The sequence below is a fragment of the Tachysurus fulvidraco genome, chromosome 20 (genome assembly GCF_022655615.1).
Source record: "Tachysurus fulvidraco isolate hzauxx_2018 chromosome 20, HZAU_PFXX_2.0, whole genome shotgun sequence".
In the NCBI taxonomy this organism is placed as follows: Eukaryota; Metazoa; Chordata; class Actinopteri; order Siluriformes; family Bagridae; genus Tachysurus; species Tachysurus fulvidraco.
In genome coordinates, this window is record NC_062537.1 from 17,001,652 (window position 1) to 17,008,326 (window position 6,675).

Sequence of the window (6,675 nt, forward strand, 5' to 3'; positions counted from 1 at the left end):
ATGTCTTTTCACTGCTATTCGGATCTATTTTTTGGCAAAACAGTCAAACTGTGATGTTTTTGGCAATCTTCTAGCATGTATGCAGGAGGTGAAAGACTGGTTGGCAGCTAACCTTTTCAAATTTAAATGAGGAGAAAACTGAGGTTATAGTTTTCGGTCCTGATGCCCACTTAGCTTCTGAGAGTCTAATAGATACCTCCCTGTCAGTTGCCAGCTCTGACAGGGTTAAAAGCCTGGGGTTTATCTTGGATTCTGAGTTAAAAATGGATAAGCAAATAAATTCTGTGGTTAAATCCAGTTTTTTTTTTTACTTCAGGCTCTTAGCGAAAACCAAAACATTTCTATCTCCTACAGACGTTGAGTCGTTTTCTCTAGAATGGACTACTGTAATTCTCTGTATGTTGGGATTGATAAAAAAGCACTGGCATGCTTGCAAAATATACAAAATGTGTCGGCCAGAATGATTAAGTCAGCCAAGAAAATGGACCATGTTACACCTTTATTGAGATCCTTGAACTGGCTGCCTGTCCAGTATAGAGTACATTACAAGATTATTGTTCTAGTTTTTAAAGCACTACATAATTTGGCACCACCATATCTCTCAGATTTGTTGTCGGTGTACACCCCATCTAGGTCGCTGAGATCAGAGAAGCAAAATCTCCTTGTGACTGTGAGAACAAATTTACAAACGCAAAGGGGACAGAGCATTCTCACTTGTTGGTCCTTTATTATGGAACGACCTTCCACACTCCGTCAGATACAGTAGGCAAAGTTGCTGGGTGTGTTTAAGGCCTTGTTAAAAACGCATTTATTAGAGGTAGCATGGGGGGCAGTGTGAGGGGGCTGGGTCTTTTGGGTTTTAGCTAGTGATAGGATAGCTTTCTGTTGTTTTAATGTCTGCTTGTTGTTTTTTTCTTTTTTTTTTCTTATACTGTATTGTAGTTGTATGCAACTCTTAAATTGTTTTATATGACTGTTTGTGAAGCACCTTGGTCAATGTCAGTTGTATAATGTGTGCTATATAAATAATAAACAAAGAAAAAAAGTAATGATTGAAGTGTTTAAATATCGCTTCCTCTTTAAAAAAGGGGAGGAGTCCGACAGAAACTCTGGGTTTACCGAAGAAAACCTGCTCCTGACCAGGTTAGGTTCATAGAGTTACTATGGTAATTGTTAATACAGTAACTGACTCTGAGTATAAGTTACCTCTCTTTCAGAAACAGGCTTGACTTAACCTGCTTTCTTGGGTTTAACACACCTTCCTTTCTTAAACGGAAAACCTAGACTTTCCCTTATTTCAGGGTTAGCATCCTCAGAGTTTTCACTTAACCTCCTTTCTGAAACAGGCCCCAGAACACCAAAACGTAAACAAAAGCACATGGCACAAGACAGAAAATAAACCCATTGTCCAAGCCATCATAACATATGCTTAATACTAAAAATAACCTCAGCTCCAATAATGTCTTAAACATAATACCAAAAGCTTCAAGATTAAATAAAGATTAAAATCATGGAAAGTGAGCATAAATCAAAACTAGAATGATTTAATTTAGTTTATAAAACATAAACATACAAAATATAAGTATACAATCATTCAAAATAAATACTTTAACAGGAAAGGCCCACAAATAGGTGTGCTAGTAAGGTGTTTATATGGATGTACAGTATAATGTCAGATACCTTAAACCTGCCTCAACCTTAGATATTCTTATAAACTTCAGGATCTGAATCAGGAAGCAGGAGAATGCAGGACATGGCTGAAGTAGGAAACTGGTCTGGCAAGTAGGAAACATAGTAGGATTAAGTGTTTAATTCTAAAGTATCTGCATGGTCAGGTGACAGAAATTATAACCTGAAAAGCTTAGAGGTTTCTGGCAAACCTCCTTCCTTGGGCTGGCTGGAGCCAAGGTAAGTCCTAAGAACTACAAATTCATAAGATATTTAATATTCTGATCTTTTTATTTTTCTTGCATGTATCAGAATTTGTCTTTAATAATAATCAAGGCTGATTTTATCTTGGTGTGAAATAATAGCTTTTTTGAAAACTGTTTATGTTTCTGTGCTTTTCTTTATTGCCAAAGTTCTTTGGTCTGAGTTCTGAATTGAGAAAAAGCAGCAGTTCTGAAATGTAATATTGTGTCATCTGTAACAGTAGTTATCATGGATTAATGATAATAATAAGAAAACCTTTATTTTTTTTAAAACAAAAAAGAAATAATGATCTCTGCATTCAAAATCTAAATAAATAAACAAACGATAAAAAAATGAAACAGATTGAACTGATGAATTAATGTTAATCCTTAACATGTAGACACCTTTATATTCTCCTATTACATAAAACATCTGATGTAGTTTGCTTAAATAAATGCTAAGAAAATCTAAAAATTGATTAAAAAAAGCAAATTTTTACTGAAATTTCATTTTAAAGTGAAATTTAAAATGTCCTGAAATGAATTCTTTATAGAAATACCTGACAGTTTCCCAAATCTTTCTCAAAGCACAGAGAGAAAAAAATATACATATTGTATACTAATCAAATAAGAGGTTACCCTTAATGACATTTAATCAACACATAAATAAAATCTTTCTGTGATTTTATACATAAATAAATGAATAAATGTAACTGAAACGTTCATATTAGCAACATGCCAAGTCTTCTAGGCTTAAAATAAATGAATGTGTATATGTAGAAATTAGTTTTTAGTTCTAATCTCTTAATGACTCTTTTAATACATTTACCACAGTCATTTTATCACAGAATTGATATGTTGGGAATAGTTTAGAATAGAATAGAAGATTTTATTTGTCATATATAAATTACAGTTCAGTGAAATTCTTTCTTCACATATCCCAACTTTGGAAGTTCATAAAAGCCTTAATAAAGTTACTATTATCACTACATACTATTAAGCTTCTGAAAGTGCCTAATGATTATTTTATATGTAGAGACACTACAGTAATACCAGCTGAAGTTCACGTCGTTATCTGCCTGAGCATCATGGCTAATAAAGGTAAGGATTTATTTTGTTTAGAAATGCAAAAACAATTATTACTTATTTAGAGCATTTTTGTTTTCTACAAATCAATCACTTATGTTTAAATGTGTTTGTTTTCAAAGAAACATTTCAGAACTGCTTGGCTTATAATCTCTAACCTAAAAGAAGCAAACAAATTACGCTCCATGTTTCTTTCTTCTAGAGGAAATCATACCAACTTTTTAATTCAGTCTCAAATATTAAGTCTATACTAAATCTGATCAGGTTGATCATAGAATACCTAAATTATTATTTCAAATCCAGGACTTAGAATATAGCTCTATTGTATATTACATTCATTTTTCTATGCAAATGTACAGTCGGACAGTTAAATATAAAGAAGAGGTTATGGTTTTTAGAAAACCTGTTAGCCAACAGAATAATAATAAAAATACCTTTAAGAATATAATTTAGTATTTATCTCATTCTTCCAAGTTCCAGACTTGTAGCATCTGTTCCAAAGTACACTGAAGCTTGTCAAGGCTCAACACCTTACTTAAACGCATTATAGTGTTTTTGTTTAATTAATTCTCACCAGTTTTTGTATGAAAGGTTCCCACAAGAGGTGAAACCCTCTGTTTTTCAGCAACCAGCAATATCTGCCTGGTTCACCTCCTACTGCCTTAGGCAATAGTTAAACATTTAAAGTTTTGTTTGGGGTTACAGTTACTGAATAATTCATTGGGGTTTTGGAATAATATGACAGACAAGCAAAGACTTTAGAGATTAAAACATACAGGTGAACAAAATTTATGCATAATACTGCTTTCTACTATGATGTGAATACAATTTTTTTCATCTTTAAGATACTGTTTCTTCCATTAAAAACAAAATATATCATCTTAGGTCCGAGGTCAGAAGGGGAAATTACGGACCTCATGTGTATTTTAAGCCGCACTTCCTCTTCTATGGTTGCCAAAAGAACGTACTTGGCTATTGTCCAATGTAATTCCTAGTATTCATTGAATTTACTCAGCCGAGTTATGTGCGTGATCGAAAACAAAGTCAAGCCTATGGACACAGCTGTCAACAAATAAAGCATCCATTGTCTAAGACTTCAACTATTTGTTATAGTTGTATAATGTTTGATCAATTAATTTGATAATTAAGAAAAGCTAAATATTGTATTTTTTTCAGGAAAAACATTACAATATTTCCTGGGATTTGTTGTCATCCTAATCATTCATATGCACATGGTGAACTTACAAGGACTTCCTGAAATTTCAGACATGAATGTAGAGGTAAAGTTTAAAGTGATAATAGCTCTGAAATCATTCATTCATTCATTCATTCATTCATTCATTCATTCATTCATTCATTCATTTTCTACCGCTTATCCGAGCTACTCGGGTCACGGGGACCCTGTGCCTATCTCAGGCATCATCGGGCATCAAGGCAGGATACACCCTGGACGGAGTGCTCTGAAATTATTATATATTGCTAATATTTTAATAAACATAAATTTATTAAATAAATATTTCAAGCAAGAAACCCAAAAAATCATAAAGAATCAAAAACACAAGAAAATAAAAATAACCTCAAGAAATGCACCAAGAAAAAAAACCCACTAATAACTTGTTAATATGTGTATTTCTAACTCGAGTTATTATTTGTACACCATTTATTTTCATGGTATCGATATCTTTTGCTAGTGAAGCACTCAAATATCTACCTCAGCGGATCAATAATGATGAAAAAAATCTATTTATCCATCCATTCTGACTGTAATACTTATGTGATAAACTGCAATAAACATAAATACACTATAAGCTACACTAACAATTATTAGGCAGCTTTAATAATGTTCTTTTTTCCAAATTCAGTTTAGTTATACAGATGGACAAATGAATCACTTAAGAGAAAAACGAAATGGTAAATAACTCTGATGTTACAATTAAAAATTCTGTTACTTTATTTTAAAGTAAACCTACAGTATATACTGTATTATATCTGTATCTGCTATATTCTTTTTATACCTGTCACTTTAATAACCAAAATCATATTGTTTCCAGTGAACAGCCAGATACTAGAATACACTGTGATCATAGAGGTGAATGTATCAGGAATTATTTTGCTTGATCAAATCAAATTATCCCTCGAGTCCATCAGGCCTTTACAAATAGACAACGCAACAGAAATTGATGAGATGAACATTACAACAGGTGACTTTAAATTTTTATATCTCTTTTATAATTAGATATTTTATTTTATATATATACACTTACTTTGCAAGCTCAGGTAAGGTAAGGAACTGTATTGTTGTACACAATACAAGAAAACTTTGTCTGGTTACTCACAGACAGCAACAAGGGCATTTAAATATATAAAAATTTTAATTAAGAAGTAAAAAAAAAAGAATAATTAAGAATTAATAGAGTATATGTCTGAATAGAACTAATTTAGGTTTCCAAATGATGAATACATTTTTGGTCTGTGGCAGATGTAAGATTTAAAAAAGGGTTTAAAAATGATGTACATTTATTCTGGAAACCTGAAAAAGTATGATGCACCTTGCGGGACTAAAATCATTAAGAATACTTCAGCTGAAGTTTGTGCTTTGAGCCATGATCCATATTGAAATATGTCCTGCCCTGATATGAACCCTAGCACTCTCTCTATATCATCATTTATGCAATGTGGATTGACTGTGAATTTTCTGTTCTATGCCTGATATACTGTGTATGACCATTGATTGCTACCCAAGTGACTGTTCCTGTGACAATATTTATTGGATTCTGTATCAGATAAAGTTTTCCACAGTATTTTGGTACAAGGCAAGACCTTTTTATATGACCCCAATTCTAAAGATTTTGTATCTAAATCATCTTGCACATGGATCCACATTGTGTGTCACAGTTCCCTAGATCATAAAAATAATTACCTACACAGGACTTTTTTATACATTTATAAGCTTTTATCGAATAAATGTTTTCTATCACGTACAATCCTTTGTCATAATTCTTCAGGAGGACTGAAATGAAGCAGGTGATTTCTCTAGTATCATCTCATATTTACCTTTATTTATTCCCAGTGTGCCAGCCAAATGACTCCAAAATCCAGTGCACATGTGAGGATCAGTATGTTTGGTCCTACAATTACTGTATTACTTATAATGCCTGTCATAACCTAAATGATGGAACATGTACCTGTATCAGTGCAATTCCCAATGATGGACAGATGTGCGTGCCAAAAAATGGTAGGAGGAAATTTATATACAGTACAAGTATATTTAAAAAAAAAAGACTGGCTTTTAAAATAGCTTTTTTATGTATAGTATTTACAATGCCCATTATACTTCTTTCTTTTTTCTTTCTTAGAACTACCATTTTTTGACTTTCTGGTAGAAATGGAGATAAATGCTACAAGCACAACAATTACAGATGAACTGAGAAACCACCTAATAATGCTCAGTTTCCCAATTTTATTTGTTCCTGTAGCAGAAATCACAGATGTGGATATTTCAACAGGTAAGAGTTATCTTGTGTTTAAAAATATTCCAAAGTCACTGCAATATATTATGCTGATTTTTGTCTGTGATTGAGATGATTTGGGGTGGAGGTGTTTGTGTGTAGGGTTGGTGAAGGCTGTAGAGGTGTCTGAAAAGAATATGAAGCTTACTCCATAAATCTCTGAATGAACC